This window comes from Salvelinus alpinus, chromosome 4 (genome assembly GCF_045679555.1).
Source record: "Salvelinus alpinus chromosome 4, SLU_Salpinus.1, whole genome shotgun sequence".
Classification (NCBI taxonomy): Eukaryota; Metazoa; Chordata; class Actinopteri; order Salmoniformes; family Salmonidae; genus Salvelinus; species Salvelinus alpinus.
The window spans coordinates 41,530,175-41,549,404 of NC_092089.1; the positions used below are offsets into that span (position 1 = coordinate 41,530,175).

General features: G+C 43.9%; 1 protein-coding gene across 4 annotated transcripts in view; it reads left to right on the forward strand.

Moving 5' to 3' along the window:
* Positions 1-283: 283 nt before the first annotated feature.
* LOC139573550 (epithelial discoidin domain-containing receptor 1-like) overlaps positions 284-19,230 on the forward strand; it is a 67,480-nt gene continuing 48,533 nt past the window's right edge. For all 4 annotated transcript variants that reach the window (XM_071397135.1, XM_071397136.1, XM_071397139.1 and 1 more), the window contains exon 1: positions 284-666. The gene's annotated coding sequence lies outside the window, so the exon portion shown is untranslated. The remainder of the gene's footprint in view (positions 667-19,230) is intronic.

Consider the following 19,230-nt stretch of genomic DNA (forward strand, 5'->3'; position numbering starts at 1 on the left):
CAAGGGATTAAAAAGGTAAAATACCTCTGTTTTTTTCCTCTGTATTATATTTCATATTCCCCAAATCTCTCAATTCCTTTAACAAATAAAAATCACTTTATACCGGGGCTTACTCATATTTACAGTGCTGTTGTCGGGCCATGGGTCCCACCCAGGGGGACTACTGATTGGCTGTTTGCTGGTAGAATATTCAACAAGCACCTGGCTAGCTGTTATGATTGGACACAGCCAGTGCCGTTATGTAAATGAGCACCTGGTGGCGTTTTCTGGCCTCTGGGTGAGTTGAGGTTTGAGCAGGGCTCTCGTGTGCGCAGCTGAAGCTAGGTTTCCGCGGTGAAGTAGACGAGTAGAGAGCGACGAACAAACGGAACGGAGATATGAACCGTTTTCTCGTCCAGTTCTCACTTTAATCTTGACAAATGTGAGCTAAACGACTTGACATTTTCATCTACGTTTTTTTGACGTCACGTGTCGCCTATTTTGGAGTGCTTTGTTGTTTTCAGAGTTTAAGAAAGGTCGAACGCGCCGCGCAACAACTGCAGGTAGTGTTGGATTATTCCCGTGACGGAATATTTTGGTGGACAGTCACAGTCCGACACATTGCGCACGGGATATTCAAAACATTTAGAAGTTGCGATTGGTGTCTCATATCTCCGTGACTTTTAGGTAAGTGGTAAAAACGACATCACGTTTATGCATTGATAAAGAGGTTACATATCTGTACGCACTGTCAATAAACGCAAAATGCTAAATCGCTTTACTCATGCCAGTTAAGGAGCTGCTGTGGGTGGGCTATCTTAGACGGTTACATGAGGTATTTATGTCCGTTTGTCTGTGCATGGGTGTTTGTGGGTTCATGTCAGTCTGTCTGCCTGCCTGCCTCGCTGTGTCGATTGGCGTCAAACAGTCTCGGTGTAAGGCGGGGAAGGCTGGTTTGGACTCTGGCCACGGCACTCTGGAAGCGCATAGTGAGGTGTAACGTTGCAACCACATTGCTTGTTTGCCTGGCCTGGTGATTTGACAAATTCTATCTTCCACGAGTCAACGAACTAACTACTTAGTTATTACATTGCATCATTCACGTCTTCATTGGTGATATACAAAGTAGCTAGTTAAGGCTATTGTAATTAGGCTACATTGTATCCCTGCAGTATAAAAAGTAGCCAAATGTGTAGATAGCATAGTTACAGTACATTGTATCTCTCTAAGGGACAACAGAACTGATAACCCATATCATCGGCTTCTTATTAGACCACATAGGCCTAAATGCTCTTCACGTCATTCTATTCTATTATTTGATAGATTACCACTGTAATACCAGTGTATAAACAGTGTATTACCTAAAAAACGCACTATGTTGTTCAATCGTTTTTTGTTCTTAGTAGGCCACCTATATGAATTAGCAGGCCTGCATTAGGCCAAGGTCTATGCCACATTTGGGTTTTTCATGCATATCCTTATTTAGGCTACATTTTCCATTAGATCTCTTAGGTGCTTATCTGATTTACTGCCCACAATTGACCCCCCTAAATTGCAAATGGGCTTGAGTTGTTTCAAGTCATTCCCCCTGCCGCATTCCATACTAAATAACCTTTCAGTGACATGGTTCGCTTTGAATTATCCAGAGTGTGTAAACTATAGAGGTAATGGGCCGATTCTATTGATATGGGGCTGGTGTGAAACACAATTCTACGGATGCAGAATACTAAAACTGTAAAAAGGCAAAGGGTCAACGGTCCTTGATGTAAGAAGAACGGGGTCAATAAAACGTTGAATGTTTACCATGATGACCTCATAGCGTCCAGGTGGCCATTGTCACACCGAGATGGAACATGGCGCGGTTACTGACCTTGTGACCTCGCGCGGCAAGCAGGTGACACCAAACAAGGCAGAGCCGCTTGAATTTCGTCCCTGTGGGATATACCAGTGTAGCGAATGGGGGTTCTCCTCTGGGAAGCAATCAGTCACTGGAACAAACCCCCCAAACTAGTCTAAAGTACTGCCAGAGAAAATAAACATGTTTTTAGAGAATCCAGTCTCAACCTATGGAACACAATCGGACACCACCAAAAACTGAAGGGTTTTTAGAAGGAACACATGCGGAAGAAAGGGAAGGAAGAAGGAGAAACATGTCCATTATGTCTCAAGCATCATCACCCACAGTGTTAATGAATCTATCATGGAGAATGAATGGATCAATTATCCTCTGACAGAGACATGAGATGAATTACAGTGAGCGAGAATATGCTTTCTCGTAGAACCAAGTGTGTGTATGTGCGACGTGTGTGTGTTTTTGGGACACAGAGTAAACGATAGGGTTAGGGGGGTAATTGTGCAGAGAGAGCAGGGGTCTGGTTTCTCTTCCCTGGGATGAAAATGCTACCTTTAGGGGGTATATATGCCTTTTATTGTGTATAGATAGTTGTCCTGGCCAGGGGGCTGGTCCTGCTGCTGTGTAGGGAGGATGGTGTTGTTGGGGTGGGGGGTAATTGCTGCCTGGCTGGGGGGGGGGGGGGGGGGGGGGTTTAGCTGCCTGTGGTTTTGTTAATAGATAAAAAGACAATAAAACCCTTTTCTCCCCCTATTCTCTCTCTTTCTCCCTCTCAGTTCAATTCAAGGGGCTTTATTGACATGGGAAACGTGTTTACATTGCCAAAGCAAGTGATATGGATAAACAGTAAATATTACTCACACAAGTTCCAAAATAATTAGATAATTTAAAATGTCATTATGTCTATACAGTCTTGTAATGAGGGGCAAATAGTTCAAGTAAAAAAAGTAAAATTAATAAACATACATATGGGTTGTATTTACAATGGTGTTTGTTCTTCACTGGTTGCCCTTTTCTCATGGCAACAGGTCACACATCTTGCTGCTGTGATGCACACTGGTATTTCACCCAATAGATATGGGAGTTTATTAAAGTTTGATTTGGGGTTTTTCGAGTTCTTTGTGGGTCTGTGTAATCTGAGGGAAATATGGCAACCTTTCTCAATAGCAAGACTGTGCTCACTTAGTCAACATAGTTGAGTCACTTAGTCAACACTTAGTTACATAGTCAAAGGCTTTCCTTAATTTTGGTTCAGTCTTTCAGTGTTTTGGGCCAAATAGCTTTCTAGTTTGCTCAGTTTTTTCAGTTAATTACTTGACACATTGGAAATAATTATCTTTTTGTTTTCTCATGATTTAGTTGTGTCTTATTGTGTTGCTGTCCTTGGGGCTCTGTGGGGTATTTGGTATTTTGGGGTATTTTATTAGGATCCCCATTAGCTGTTGCAAAAGCAGCAGCTACTCTTCCTGGGGTCCACACAAAACTTGAAACATGACATAATACAGAACATTAATAGACTTTGTTTGTGAACAGAGCCACAGGACCAGCTTGCTTAGGGGACTCTTCGCCAGGTTCATCTCTGTAGGTGATGGCTTTCTCTCGTGCTCTCTCCCGCTCTCTCTCTTTTCCTCTTTCTCTCTCCCCTATTTTCTCTCTCTCTCTCTATGCCTCCTCTCTGTCCCCTACACGCTCACTCTCCCCTACTCCCCTCTCCTGTGCTAGTAGTACCAGTGAAGAGTGAGGACATAGAGGAGGAGCATTGTGTTGATAGATAGACCCCAAGGGATCTGTTCTATCCCTGTCTAATGGGCATTTGGATGCTAATTCCTCCATGTCGTCCGAAGAGGATGGTTGTCATTTCATAGTCTGGTTCTATCAGCTGTAGAGAAGAGAAGAGACGAGAAGAGATTGACATATTATAGCCTACAGTATTTAGATCAAACTTCCAGAATGTGAGTATACCGCTGCATACAAATTGGATTCTTGTGAATTCTTTGGAGTTTTGTACAGGAAAGATGAATTTACAGAGTCAGAATGATTTTCTTTGTAAGTGCTCTATGGAAGTTGTCTGTTCAGTCTATCAGTAAGAGGTATCTGTTGGAAGCATTTTAAAACAATAATGAGGAAATATTGTACATTCCAGGTGTGCAAGGCTCTTAGAGACTCACCCATAAAGACTCACAGCTGTAATCGCTGACTAAGGGGATTCTAACATGTATTGAGTCAGGGGGTTGAATACTTATAATCAAGGTATATTAGTGTTTTATTTTTGTATTTTTATTTTTTTACAGTTGTTTGATTCTTTTTTTCACTTTGACATTGCAGAGTATTTTGTGTAGATCATTAACAACAAATGTTTCAAATTTTATCAGAATTTGTTAACATAACAAAATGTGGAAAAAGTCAAGGGGTGTGAATACTTTCTGAATACACTGTAGATGCATGTAATGACACAAAGGCATGCATACCACATACCATGTAACTACACATTATCAATAAAATGTAATAAACGTGACAAAATGGATGATGGGATATAAGTGGTATCCAGTCATACAGCAGTATGTTAAAGATGAATAATGTAACTGGGTTTAGGTGATTGTGAAGCGTTCCGGTTTAGTCTCCGCCAGTATACAGTCACACAGGTTAATCATTGACCTCGCTGCTGATGACACCATTGTCCTCTTTTTCAGGTCATTGTGTTTATGAGATACATTTATTAGATGTAGTGTTAGGAGAGAGACTGTAAAGTTACATGACATCAATCTTCAAAAGGGATGCGCTCGCATGTAAAACAATATATATATATATTTTACCGGTTCATTAAACGTGAATCAAAATAATAAATGAACCACACGTTGCCTGCTTGCAAAACCTCACCTCTTTATTGCAATCTACTCTATTTCAATAGTCAATGCTTCCATCTATCATTGAGGTCTGTTGAACTAAACATTGGCTATTGAAATAATAAAGAGCTGAAACTTTGCAAGCATACACAGTGTACAGGATTTTGTTATATAATCTATAATCTGTAATCTGATAATAGCATCCTTTTGTGGAGTGTATGGCTTGTATGGAAGCAGTTATCTAGTCGTCCATATCACTGGGGTTTGTTCTGGACTAATTGGCTCCCAACAGGCTGACCGACCTCAAGTTCAGGAATAATTCAATTACCAAGGATGAGCAGGTTCCATCCACATGCTCAGACAAAGTAGTCTTTTACGGAAGACACACCCAAAAAGAAACCATTGGCTAAATTGTTTATCTCTTGTCCTAAACCAATTTCCCCTTGGTCTAGACAGCTAGCTAGACTTTTCAATCCAAATTCTTTCCCATACTTTTCTCTTGCTAGCGTTTGAATGGCTGTCAAAGAGAGAGGAAGAGAGAGAGGAAGAAGAGAGAGAGAAACTATAAATTGCATAATGGGCGGTGACACTTAAAAGCGGGATGTGAAGTCGTTTTGGGTTCTGTGTGTCGGTTTGGTTCAAATCTAAAAGGAAACCATTTCTGAGACCCATTTGATCTCCCCTTCTCCATCCGTCTCTCCCTCTGCCCCATCCAACATACCTTTGATGCAGTAATTGATCATTCTGGCAATCTGTCTCTCTCCAAATCTCTCTGAACATCTCCTCTTTCAGTTCATCTTCCACCACACCCCTCTCTCTCTCTCTCTCTCTCTGTCCCCCTCCGGCTGAAGCAGCACTAGATCATTTATCCCTCTTCCTTTCCCTCATCCTCCCATCTCTTTATCATTAACCCTGATAGTGTTGGTATGGGGCTGGGTAAACAGTTTGCGTCTATTGACTGTGGCTTGACTGTTTGAATGAGTGAATCTGTCAAGTGTGTCTTATCTGGGGATCTCACATACCCTCAGCATATCATGCCAGCATAAGAGTTGACTGGAATTCCTCTGTCTGCATGCAGTATAATGAGTACTCATCTTCAGGGTTGTTCATTTCAGTGATACAGTCAGGGAGTATTTGAATAGTGAAGTGTGTGCCCCCAAACAACCTAAAAGGCATTTCACATTATTATATTGTAATGATTTTACTGAATAAATTCATTGTGTTTGTTTTTTTATGAGTCAGAGTCAGACTCACTGGGCTCTAACAAGTGTCTCTCCACATTCTATATGACAGCTATCATATTTCCCTACGATAAGTATGGAAACGAACAAACTTCAGTTGACTTAAATCCAAAGTAATGAGCTCTTTTTCTTTCATCTCTCTCTCTCTCTCTCTCTCTGTTGACTCACGTGGTACAGTATCCCACCCCCGCAGTCATTACTCAGGACTTTCAGACGACGCTAGAAAACTTTTAAAAAGCTTCAGGAAAAAAATGCCACGATGCCATGCTGAACATCAAAGAATTGCTTATTTTATCATGTTGACCAGGGCCTAGGAGAGCTTGACCAGGGCCTAGGAGAGCTTGACCAGGGCCTAGGAGAGCTTGACCAGGGCCTAGGAGAGCTCTGGTCAAAAGTAGTGCACTATATATAGGGAATAGGGTGCCATTTGGGACTGAGCCGATGTCTCTTTATCACCTCAGTGTTCTGAGTAACACCATCCCTGTTGAGGTTCTGACTATGACATCAGCCTTCCCCTTCCAGGCATTAGGACCAGGATACTGCTGTGTGAAGTGTCAGTGAGCTCTTTTTAGAAGCAGAGAGAAATTAGCTGGTAGAGGGATCAACCGATGCCTGAGGGGTGTAAAAATGATAATGGGTGTGTTCGTGTGTGTGTCAGCATGAGTTACATCTAGTACCAGACTCCACGTTAATCAGGTTATCAGGAACTACTCCAGAGCCGACATAAAACAGCTCTGAGGGTGTCTTCAGCCTTCCCCTGCGTGACCATTTATTTGTCTTGATGAAGAAGTTGGTTAGTGAAGTAGAGTCTGTTTTTCTCACTGCAGTTCTAAATGCTGAGCCTCGCACAACACATTCTGGTTTGACCTGCTCGCTCTCTTTTCTCTCTGTCTCCAAACTATTCCTCCCTCCCTCCCTCCCTTTTCCCTCCTGTGCTCCTTTCCATTTCAATGCTAACTCACTGGGTGAATCATTCTCACCCTCCTGCTGCCAAGGTCCCGTCTTTGTCTAACGCTGTCTAATGCTTACTCTATATTTCTGAGTCAGGCTTCTAAATATGGAAGCCCCACCCCCCCCCCTCTCTGCTCCTCTACTCCTCTCTACCACTTTCTCCTCCTGTACCCATTTCTCGTCTCTTCTCCTCTCCCCCTTTTCTCTCCTACTCTCTCTCTCCACCATGGTGGACCGGGCGGCAGTCCGTTTTCTCTCTCCCCATTGTGAGAGTAGCACGGTGCCGTCACGTACTTCTGCTTTCTCTCCTCCCCCTCATCCCCTCTTTCTCTCCTCCCCCTCATTCCCTCTTTCTCTCCTCCCCTTCAACCCCCTTTCTTTTCCCTCTCCGCAGACAGGTGGTAGTGAGACAGTGTAAATTGAATTCAGGGAATTGGTCTGAGGCCTTGTCACACTAGAACTGTAACAAACCCTCAGAGGTCCAGTATAGCTAGAGTCACTGTAACAAACCCTCAGAGGTCCAGTATAGCTAGAGTCAGTCTAGCATCACAGATTGATATTCACTCTATGTCATTAGGATGCCAATGCTACTACAGATATATTACATACTTGTTATTGTATAGGTCTCATATGGAAAACTGTTATTCCTATGCCTAGGGCTCAATTCAGTTAAAACATCATTCTTTTTTCAGTGCTAAAATTTTCTCTCCAAGACCATGTTTATAGCTTGAGACTTAAAGAGATTTGACGGGTTCTTAATTCAGATTCAGTGGCAGTACACCTCCCTGGATTTTCGTGACTGCACTTCTCTCCCATCTAGGGCGGCAGGTAGCCTAGCGGTTAGAGCATTGGGTCAGTAACCGAAAGGTTGCTGGTTCGAAAACCCGAGCTGATCAGGTGAAAAATCTATTGACGTGCCATTGAGCAAGGCACTTAACCCTAATTTTCTCCAGGGGCGCCATATTACTGTGGCTGACCCCGTAAAGCAACATATTTCACTGCACCTATCTGGTGTATGTGACAATAAAACATATACTGAACCACAATATAAATGCAAGATGCAACCATTTCAAAGATTTTACTGAGTTCCAATTCATATGAGAAAATCAGTCAATTGAAATTAATTAATTCAGCCCTAATCTATGGATTTCACATGAGTTGGTCATAGATACCTTAAAATAAATGGGCCTCACATTTATGTATTTCTGTGTATTTCTGTGCATTCAAATTGCCATCGATAAAATGCAATTGTGTTCGTTCATAGCTTATGCCTGCCATACCACAACCCAACCACCAAAATGGTGCCCTCTGTTCACAACGTTGCAAACAATCAGCAAACCGCTCGCCCACATGATGCCATACACGTGGTCTGCGGTTGTGAGGCCCGGTTGAACGTATTGACAAATTCTCTAAAACGATTTTGGAGGAGGCTTATGGTAGAGAAATTAACATTCAATTCTCTGGCAACAGCTCTGGTGGACATTCCTGCAGTCAGCATGCCAATTGCACGCTCCCTCAAAGCTTGAGACATCTGTGGCATTGTGTTGTGTGACAAAACTGCACATTTTAGAGTGGTGCACCTGTGTAATGATCATGCTGTTCAATCGGCTTCTTGATATGCCACACCTGTTAGGTGGATGGATTATCTTGGCAAAGGACAAATGCTCACTAACAGTGATGTAAACAAATTTGGCCACAACATTTTTGAGAAATAAGCTTTTTGTGCGTCTGGAACATTTCTGGGATCTTTTTTTTCAGCTCATGAAACATGGGACCAACACTTTACGTGTTGCGTTTACATTTTTTTGTTTAGTGTATATATACAGAACACCTTCCTAATATTGAGTTGCACACCCCTTTGTCTTAATTTGTTGGCCCATGTTTACCACAATGCAGTTGTATCAAGTTGGCTGGATGTCCTTTGGGTGATGAACCATTCTTGATACACAGAGGAAACTGTTGAGCATGAAAAATCCAGCAGCATTGCAGTTTTTGACACACTCAAACCGGTGAACCTGGCACCTACTATCATTCCCTGTTCAAAAGCACTTAAATATTGTGTCTTGCCTATTCACCCTCTGAATGGCACACATACAGAATCCATGTCTCAATTGTCTCAAGGCTTAAAAATCCTTTAACCCGTTTCCTCCCCTTCATCTACACTGATTGAAATGGATTTAACAAATTAAATCAATAAAGGATCATAGCTTTTACCTGGATTCACCTGGTCAGTCTATGTTATGGAAAGAGCTGGTGTTCCTAATGTTTTGTACACTCGGTGTATATATCCAGGACAGGGATTATGGAGAGAGGGAGTGTAGCTCCACTAGGCCAGGTGTAATCATCCGTTTGAGGCCCAGAGCAGTTCCCTGGACGGGCACCGACAAGTACGGAGATCTTAGTCCTGTCTGAGAACCAAAACAAAACCGTTGGAGTAGCAGACAGTGAGAGTGAAACAAAATTCTTGTCCCGTGGGAACCTATTGGAGTCCCACTCTCAGTCCAAAATGGCACCCTATTCCCTACGCAGTGCTTTACTTTTGAACAGGGCCTTTTTTTCTCTCAACATTTAAAAAATATTAATATTTTAGATAGATTGTGGCTTATATCAATGTATTGTCTGCATCATTTCCATACATACATATATACATACATTTTTTGTAAATATATATGTGATGAGTAACCTTGCCGGAGACTTGAAAGCTTTGTCAACTTCTAGATCTGATGCCTAGGCTTTAGCTCAGTGTGCTAACGTGGTCTAGATCTGATGCCTAGGCTTTAGCTCAGTGTGCTAACGTGGTCTAGATCTGATGCCTAGGCTTTAGCTCAGTGTGCTAACGTGGTCTAGATCTAATGCCTAGGCTTTAGCTCAGCAGTTTAAGTTGGTCACGTACACAGTTTAGCAGATGTTAAAGCTGGTGCAGCGAAATACTTATTTTACTAGCTCCTACCAATGCAGTAAAATGTCAAACAAGCAAAATAGCATGTCAAGAAACCAGTATATCTGCATCGCAGTGCTAGCTGCGCCACCAGAGTCTCTGGGTTCGCGCCCAGGCTCTGTCGCAGCCGGCCGCGACCGGGAGGTCCGTTGGGCGACGCACAATTGGCCTAGCGTCGTCCGGGTTAGGGAGGGTTTGGCCGGTAGGGATATCCTTGTCTCATCGCGCTCCAGCGACTCCTGTGGCGGGCCGGGCGCAGTGCGCGCTAACCGAGGGGGCCAGGTGCACGGTGTTTCCTCCGACACATTGGTGCGGCTGGCTTCCGGGTTAAAGGCGCGCTGTGTTAAGAAGCAGTGCGGCTTGGTTGGGTTGTGCTTCGGAGGACGCATGGCTTTCGACCTTCGTCTCTCCCGAGCCCGTACGGGAGTTGTAGCGATGAGACAAGATAGTAATTACTAGCGATTGGATACCACGGAAATTGGGGAGAAAAGGGGATAAAATTTTTACAAAAAATAAAATACAAAATAAAATAATCCAGTATATAAATACATATGTGGTGTGTGTATAAAGTGTAACTGAAATGTCATGTACAGTAGTAGAAATATTAGAATGAGCTACACTACGTGAACAAAAGTATGTGGACACCTGCTCGTTGAACATCTCAATCCAAAATCATGGACATTAATATGGAGTTGGTCCCCCCTTTGCTGCTATACCAGCCTCCACTCTTCTGGGAAGGCTTTCCACTAGATGTTGGAATATTGCTGAGGGGACTTGCTTACATTCAGCCAGAGCATTAGTGAGGTCGGGCACTGATGTTGGGCGATTAGGCCTGGCTCACAGTCGGTGTTCCAATTCATCCTAAAGGGGTTCGATGGAGTTGAGGTCAGGGCTCTGTGCAGGCCAGTCAAGTTCTTCCACACTGATCTCGACAAACCATTTCTGCATGGACCTCGCTTTGTGCACAGGGGCATTGTCATGCTGAAACAGGAAAGGGCCTTCCCCAAATTGTTGCCACAAAGTTGGAAGCACAGAATGGTCTAGAATGTCTTTGTACGCTGTAGCGTTTAAGATTTCCCTTCACTGGAACTGAGGGGCCAACTTTACAATTGGCACTATACATTGGGGCAGGTAGCGTTCTCCTGGCATCCGCCAAACCCAGATTAGTCCGTCGGACTGCCAGATTCATCACTCCAGAGAATGCGTTTCCACTGCTCCAGAGGGAAAGGGGGAAGGAACATAATGGAGTAACTGGAAGTTTTACTCCCTTAATGATTGACTTCTACTTGGCCCAAGCTGCATATAATGAATCAGAGTTTATTACAATACTTTTTTACTCCTGTCTCACTTCCCTAAAGAGTTGATTCATTGGTTTTTGTTGCATAAATATTTTCTGTCTGTCAGTTCCTCGTCGCTTAGATTGGTTCAGAGCAATGTTATTGTGCATGGCGTAAGTTTATGGTCTTGGCACTGGCAGTTAGGTGAAGGGAAAGTTTGTGTGTGTGAGTTGTGGAAACTGTGTTTCGGAAAGCAGAGAGCCGTCGTAATGAGTCAAGCCACACTTCCCAAGGCCAAACTATTCCTGGAAATGAGTTTCCTTTCTTTCTTTCACTCTCTCTCACTCTTTTTCTATCGCCGCCGCTTTTAAAAATGACTTTTATTACTATTCTCTTTCCGCCCACTTTTATAATCCCCCCCCTCTCTCTCCTTCCTCACTCTCAAGCATGTTCTTAGTTTCTCTCTCCATCTATCTTTCACCTCTCTCATCCCTTTTTGTTCTTTTTAAATAACTCACTTTTCCTCTTCCTGCTCCATCCTCTCAAAATCAGTTCAGATTCCAAACTTCTGACTGGCTGTACTTCCTGCTGACTGGTACTTCCTGGTATTGATGAAGTGTCAGCTGACACATACTAGTGAATCACTGGATGACTGAATGACTGGACCGCTGACTGACTGACCAACCAATAGCGCTGTACATACAGCCTCATCACAGAGGATATCCACCACAGCCATTTTTTCCAGACAGATGGCTTCATTCCATCTGTGTGTTTGTTGTTCTTGGAATCCAGTGAGAGGATCCATATGTGCCGTTGAAGGACAACGCACCACACTTCTCTCAGACACACTTCTCTCAGACCATCGATAAGAGACAATACTGTGCAGCTGCATTCATCGACCTGGCCAAGGCTTTCGACTCTGTCAATCACCACATTCTTATCGGCGGACTCAACAGCCTTGGTTTCTCAAATGACTGGCTCGCCTGGTTCACCAACTACTTCTCAGACAGAGTTCAGTGTGTCAAATCGGAGGGCCTGTTGTCCAGACCTCTGGCAGTCTCTATGGGGGTGCCACAGGGTTCAATTCTCGGGCCGACTCTTTTCTCTATATACATCAATGATGTCGCTCTTGCTGCTGGTGGTTCTGTGATCCACCTCTACGCAGACGACACCATTCTGTATACATCTGGCCCTTCTTTGGACACTCTGTTAACTAACCTCCAGACGAGCTTCAATGCCATACAACTCTCCTTCCGTGGCCTCCAACTGCTCTTAAATGCAAGTAAAACTAAATGCATGCTCTTCAACCGACCGCTGCCCGCACCTGCCCGCCCGTCCAGCATCACTACTCTGGACGGTTCTGACTTAGAATATGTGGACAACTACAAATACCTAGATGTCTGGTTAGATTGTAAACTCTCCTTCCAGACTCACATTAAGCATCTCCAATCCAAAATGAAAACTAGAATCGGCTTCCTATGTCGCAACAAAGCATCCTTCACTCATGCTGCCAAACATACCCTCGTAAAACTGACTATCCTATCGATCCTTGACTTCAGCAATGTCATTTACAAAATAGCTTCCAACACTCAGACTGCATCCAATTTGCTAAGTAATCACAGTGACATCCGTTTTGTCACCAAAGCCCCATTATACTACCCACCACTGCGACCTGTATGTTCTCGTTGGCTGGCCCTCGCTTCATATTCGTCGCCAAACACACTGGCTCCAGGTCATCTATAAGTCTTTGCTAGGTAAAGCCCCACCTTATCTCAGCTCACTGGCCACCATAACACCATAACCCGTAGCACGTGCTCCAGCAGGTACAGTGGGGCAAAAAGGTATTTAGTCAGCCACCAATTGTGCAAGTTCTCCCACTTAAAAAGATGAGAGAGGCCTGTAATTTTCATCATAGGTACACTTCAACTATGACAGACAAAATGAGAAAAGAAAATCCAGAAAATCACATTGTAGGATTTTTTATTAATTTATTTGCAAATTATGGTGGAAAATAAGTATTTGGTCAATAACAAAAGTTTATCTTAATACTTTGTCATTGCCAACAAAGGGTATATAACAGAGGTCAAACGTTTTCTGTAAGTCTTCACAAGGTTTTCACACACTGTTGCTGGTATTTTGGCCCATTCCTCCATGCAGATCTCCTCTAGAGCAGTGATGTTTTGGGGCTGTTGCTGGGCAACGCGGACTTTCAACTCCCTCCAAAGATTTTCTATGGGGTTGAGATCTGGAGACTGGCTAGGCCACTCCAGGACCTTGAAATGCTTCTTACGAAGCCACTCCTTCGTTGCCCGGGCGGTGTGTTTGGGATCATTGTCATGCTGAAAGACCCAGCCACGTTTCATCTTCAATGCCCTTGCTGATGGAAGGAGGTTTTCACTCAAAATCTCACGATACATGGCCCCATTCATTCTTTCCTTTACACGGATCAGTCGTCCTGGTGCCTTTGCAGAAAAACAGCCCCAAAGCATGATGTTTCCACCCCCATGCTTCACAGTAGGTATGGTGTTCTTTGGATGCAACTCAGCATTCTTTGTCCTCCAAACACGACGAGTTGAGTTTTTTCAAAAAGTTATATTTTGGTTTCATCTGACCATATGACATTCTCCCAATCTTCTTCTGGATCATCCAAATGCTCTCTAGCAAACTTCAGACGGGCCTGGACATGTACTGGCTTAAGCAGGGGGACACGTCTGGCACTGCAGGATTTGAGTCCCTGGCGGCGTAGTGTGTTACTGATGGTAGGCTTTGTTACTTTGGTCCCAGCTCTCTGCAGGTCATTCACTACGTCCCCCCGTGTGGTTCTGGGATTTTTGCTCACCGTTCTTGTGATCATTTTGACCCCACGGGGTGAGATCTTGCGTGGAGCCCCAGATCGAGGGAGATTATCAGTGGTCTTGTATGTCTTCCATTTCCTAATAATTGCTCCCACTGTTGATTTCTTCAAACCAAGCTGCTTACCTATTGCAGATTCAGTCTTCCCAGCCTGGTGCAGGTCTACAATATTGTTTCTGGTGTCCTTTGACAGCTCTTTGGTCTTGGCCATAGTGGAGTTTGGAGTGTGACTGTTTGAGGTTGTGGACAGGTGTCTTTTATACTGATAACAAGTTCAAACAGGTGCCATTAATACAGGTAACGAGTGGAGGACAGAGGAGCCTCTTAAAGAAGAAGTTACAGGTCTGTGAGAGCCAGAAATCTTGCTTGTTTGTAGGTGACCAAATACTTATTTTTCACCATACTTTGCAAATAAATTCATAAAAAATCCTACAATGTGATTTTCTGGATATATTTTTTCTCATTTTGTCTGTCATAGTTGAAGTGTACCTATGATGAAAAGTACAGGCCTCTCTCATCTTTTTAAGTGGGAGAACTTGCACAATTGGTGGCTGACTAAATACTTTTTTGCCCCACTGTATATTTCACTGGTCACCCCCAAAGCCAATTCCTGCTTTGGCCGCCTTTCCTTCCAGTTCTCTGCTGCCAATGACTGGAAAGAATTGCAAAAATCACTGAAGCTGGAGAGTCATATCTCCCTCTCTAACTTTAAGCACCAACTGTCAGAGCAGCTCACAGATCACTTCACCAGTACATAGCCCATCTGTAAACAGCCCATCCAACTACCTTATCCCCATACTGCTATTTTTTTTTTTGCTCCTTTGCACCTCAGTATCTCTACTTGCACATTCATCTTCTGCACATCTATCACTACAGTGTTTAATTGCTAAATTGTAAATATTTCGCCACTACGGCCTATTTATTGCCTTACCTTCCTTAGCTTACCTCATTTGCACACACTGTATATAGATTTTTCTATTGTGTTATTGACTGTATGTTTGTTTATTCCATGTGTAACTCTGTGTTGTTGTTTGTGTCGCACTGCTTTGCTTTATCTTGGCCAGGTCGCAGTTGTAAATGAGAACTTGTTCTCAACTGGCCTACCTGGTTAAATAAAGGTGAAATAAAAAAATAAAAATGGCAATATCCCGATCGATCGGAGAGAGGGCCAAAACTTTCTGTTGGGCTACTGTCCAAGAGGGCAGCCATCTTCCCTCAGCTTCAGTGACCAATGGTGTTCTGAGAACAATAACCAATGACATGGAGGAGAAATTCATTGAGTCAGATAGTTTAATAATACTTCAAGGGAAGGCGACAGCTTCAGGGATAGGGTATCAGAACTTCTTGCAGGATTAGTAAAAATGCCTGCTGGATGGTAGCACAGCACTCTAGCTGCCACTATTGTTATTCTGGCCAGGTCTTCAAAGATTCTCAGAGAATAGCCCCTCAGAACCAGTAGCAGTGTTACCAGGCTAACAACAACCATGACCTAGCCTGGTCTCTGATCTGTTTCTGCTGTATTGTCAACTACAGCATAAATAAACAAAGGGGTATTCTACAAAGCAGGATAAATGAGTTAGCCAGCTAACTTGCCTAACTATTCTGAAATAACGTTGTTGTTTTTAGAAAGATAAGCTTGAAATGGGCATGGTCTAATTGACTCAACAACCAATAACACATATCTAAGTAGGTATGTGTACCGAAACCCGGTATTAAACTGGCCCCGGGGCTAAATTATGAAAGACCTTAGTATCGATAAGCTCAGACGTTATCGGTTCTGCTTTCAGTACTGGAGAAATTAAGAAAATACATTTCCTATTTATTATTGCTACATAAAGGTTATCTCACCAACCGTTTCCAATTTGCAATAAGATTAAGAGATTTGTCTATGATGCATTTTCGTTATTCCCAATCCAGAAGAGATCTCTGTCGCGCGGAGCCTGTCTCTCTCACACGGTACAGAACGCACGCACGCACACACACACAAGAAAGACTTAATTAGTGACGATGGCAGAGAGAACTAAACGTTCAAAATTGTGGTTACACTTCACCAGAGTCGATGCTGATAATGCTCGTTGCCACAAGTGCAACAAGACTTTTGCTCGTGTTTCCGCCCTTACAAGCATTCTGTCCAAACATCTATGGAAAGTGCATCATGTACAGGCAGAGAAATGCACAGTTTTCGACTGCCTAGCTCGTAGTTCATCTCTCGTCGCCCGATCTACGTTAGGTATGTATGCTAGCAGCCTAGAGCCAACACACGGAGTTAACTAGATTATGAGAACATGGGTTCCTGATCAAAAGGAACCATTAGCCAGCTGATTGTTTAGTTGTGGGTGCGTTCAAAAATAAAAACAATTATTAGATTTGGAAACTTTTTTGTTAAATTTGCAGCTACAATGAACCAACCCGCTGCTCCCTTTTAATACCGCTGGTCCAAGCCAAAGACAAGCCCAAAGCCCCTTCACGCTGGCAGCTAGTGGGAGGATGACTGATGAGAATGACTGCCACCTAGCCGAGACCAAGTTCATAGTGAAAGGCCTATACCCCTTTGCAACAGTGGAGTCCAAGGGCTTTAGGTAACAGTCTGTCAGTATATATATTGAGTTGTATTCATGTTTAGGATATAGTAGTATAAAAGGGTTGTATGTTAGTTCCATCACTCCACAATACAATACACAACACAATAATTCAATAATGATAATTAAACACATGAACATTCTTTTTACTGTAGGGAGATGAGCAAGGCACTCAACCACAAATACATCCCTCCCTCCAGGAGTTACCTCAGTGACACATTCATTCCTACCTGGTATGGGGTAGAAAAGGCCAATGTGATCACTGAGCTGAAGGACGTGCCAAAGCTGGCCATCACATCAGACGAGTGGACCAGCCTCTGCCAGGACCACTATCTCACTGTTACAGTGCACTACACAAGCCAGGGCAGTGTAAAACAGAATGTCCTCCACACCAGGGCAGTGTAAAGCAGAAGGTCCGCCACACCAGGGCAGTGTAAAACAGAAGGTCCTCCACACCAGGGCAGTGTAAAGCAGAAGGTCCTCCACACCAGGGCAGTGTAAAGCAGAAGGTCCGCCACACCAGGGCAGTGTAAAGCAGAAGGTCCGCCACACCAGGGCAGTGTAAAACAGAAGGTCCGCCACACCAGGGCAGTGTAAAACAGAAGGTCCGCCACACCAGGGCAGTGTAAAGCAGAAGGTCCGCCACACCAGGGCAGTGTAAAACAGAATGTCCTCCACACCAGGGCAGTGTAAAACAGAATGTCCTCCACACCAGGGCAGTGTAAAACAGAAGGTCCTCCACACCAGGGCAGTGTAAAGCAGAAGGTCCGCCACACCAGGGCAGTGTAAAGCAGAAGGTCCGCCACACCAGGGCAGTGTAAAACAGAAGGTCCGCCACACCAGGGCAGTGTAAAACAGAATGTCCTCCACACCAGGGCAGTGTAAAACAGAAGGTCCTCCACACCAGGGCAGTGTAAAACAGAAGGTCCTCCACACCAGGGCAGTGTAAAACAGAAGGTCCTCCACACCAGGGCAGTGTAAAACAGAATGTCCTCCACACCAGGGCAGTGTAAAACAGAAGGTCCTCCATACCAGGGCAGTGTAAAACAGAAGGTCCGCCACACCAGGGCAGTGTAAAACAGAATGTCCTCCACACCAGGGCAGTGTAAAACAGAAGGTCCTCCACACCAGGGCAGTGTACAAATGGCGAAGTAGTGTCAGAGGAGATCTCAGACATTCTGTAAGAGTTTGAGACAGAGCCCAGCAAGATTGTAGCTGTGACTGTTGATAATGCTGGCAATATGGATGTTGCCATCAAGAGGCTACACATCCTAAAAATAGGATGCTTTGCAAACACCTTGAATCTGGCAGCGCAGAAAATCTACAAAATGACTTCCATTGATAAATGGGCTCCCCGAATCAGAGCAGTGGCCGTGTGGTTCAAGAGATCCTCGATGTCCAAAAGCAGCAGCTTCTTGGTAAGAAGCCAGTTCAATTTATTAAAGTATTATTTTGAAATTCCCACATTTAACTATTTAATTCAATATTCAAGTGTGCGGTAATTAAATGTATGTTGTTTTTTGTTGTTTCAGGCCTTCCGCAACACTCACTTATCCTTGATGTCAAGACCAGATGGAACGCTATCTAATGAGAGAGAGATTCATGGAGCAGTATCCAGCGATCCAAGCAGCAGCCTTGGACCCACGACTGTGAAAAGCAATGACCAAGGACAACCTGGACCGTCTGAAGGACGAGGACTTCCATAAGGCTGGAGTTTGTCCAGCTCATGAGAATATTTTATACATCCACACTGTGTGTATCATGTGAATAGAATGCCACCTGTGGACAGATCATATCCATCCTCCACAAACTGGAAGAGCACTTCACTGTGAAGCATGAAGATACAACGTTGGTGGCAACCATCAAAGAGAAGGTGTGGGAGAACCTCTCTGAGCGCTATCAGGATGAGGACATTCAAGCCTTCCTGCATGAGGCCACAGCAATAGACCCCAGATTTAAAGGGAGCCTGGTGAGTGATGCCATCTGCGACAGGCGGAGGGAGGTGCTGAGGCCAATGTGACAGGAGCAACACCAGGGCTGTCAGAGGAGCCGAAGCAGACAGGCACAGAGCACCAGCAACAGGAGGAGGAGTCTGAAGGAGAAGGAGAGGAAATGGAGGAGACAGTCCCTCCATTGTACAAAACAAGGAGTGCCTTGGAGGAGCTGTTCTCAGAGGAGGACAGGGAGTTGAGGTTGACGATCCAACAGGACACCTCGTCCCTCACCCTCAGCGAGTGTGTTGACCTAGAGGTGGAGCTCTACAAAGGCCTGCCTCCCATCCCCATAGCTGAAGATCCTGTGATGTGGGAGAAGAGAGCTTCTCTGCCCCTCCTCACAAACATTGCAACAAGCTACCTCTGTGCTCAAGCCTCCTCCACCCCTGGCGAGAGGGTATTTTCTACTGCAGGGAACACAATAAGCCAGGAGAGGTCCCGACTTCTGCCAGAGAAGGAAAATATGTTGATCTTTCTCCAGAAGAACTGCTAAGAACTGTTAGTCCTTTTGTAGCCTACCTGCATGTCCCACCCGTGTTGCTCTATACCACTGTATTTTCTTTTGCAGGAAAATATTGTTTATTTCATTTGTTTTACATTTCCATCATCACAACATTAGTCTATAATAGCAATGTTTTGAACAAATCACTGTTTCTTTTGCTGTAAATAATTGTTTATTTTATTTATTTGACATTTCAGAAAATAAAGCAGTGTTAATTCTGT